This window comes from Limulus polyphemus, unplaced genomic scaffold, assembly GCF_000517525.1.
Source record: "Limulus polyphemus unplaced genomic scaffold, Limulus_polyphemus-2.1.2 Scaffold2378, whole genome shotgun sequence".
NCBI lineage: Eukaryota > Metazoa > Arthropoda > Merostomata > Xiphosura > Limulidae > Limulus > Limulus polyphemus.
In genome coordinates, this window is record NW_013667988.1 from 55876 (window position 1) to 56802 (window position 927).

Below are 927 nucleotides of genomic sequence, written 5' to 3' on the forward strand. Positions count from 1 at the left end.
GCTGTGTTCCATGAATGCTGCAAGTTGTTTGGCATACGAAAGACCAGGACAACGCCACTTCACCCTCAGTCTGATGGGATGGCAGAAAAGTACAACTGGATAAAGTTTTGTAACAGCCGCCAAGATGACTGGGATATCTTACTCCCTCCACTGTTGACAGCCTATAGAACAGCAGAGCATGAAGCCACTGTATACACTCCAGCAAAGTTGATGTTTGGTCGGTAACTTCGGTTGCCAGTGGATCTGATTACAGGACGCCCACCTTACGAAGAGTTGCCTGAAAATGTGTCAGAGTTCGTGAAAGTGTTATCGGAAAGGATGGATGATATTCACCACCAAATGCATTCAAACTTGAAAACGTCTGCTGATTCCATGAAGCTATGTTATGATAAGAGATCTACTAAAGTCAGCTTTGTATCAGGAGACAAGATGTAGTTGTATAATCCCAGGAAGACCAAAGGGAAGTCTCCTAAGTTGTCTTCTCCATGGGATGGCCCATATGACATAGGGGATCGTCTCTCAGACGTGAATTTCCAAATAAAATATGGTCAGAGATGTAAGCCAAAGGTGGTGCATGCCAACAGGCTTTGGCGTTATCATGGTCCAGGACATTTCAGTTGGAACAAATGACGCCGCTGAAAACGTGTCACCTGAAAAAGCCACTGTCGAAGAAGAAATTGTACCCGGTTTTAAGAAGGGAAACAGTGAAGCCCTTAATGAAGTTACTACCACAGATGTGAGTATTACTGATAATAGGACATTTCCTGATAAAGCAGATGAACCCCATGTGAAGCAGAAGCCAACGAGACGGAGACCAGTACGGAAGAAGATGCGTTGTGTAAGACTAAGAGACTTTGTTGAATTTTAATTATGTGTTTGTAAATTCTGACCAGTTAATTAAGTTATTGTTAATTATCTATTGGTTTA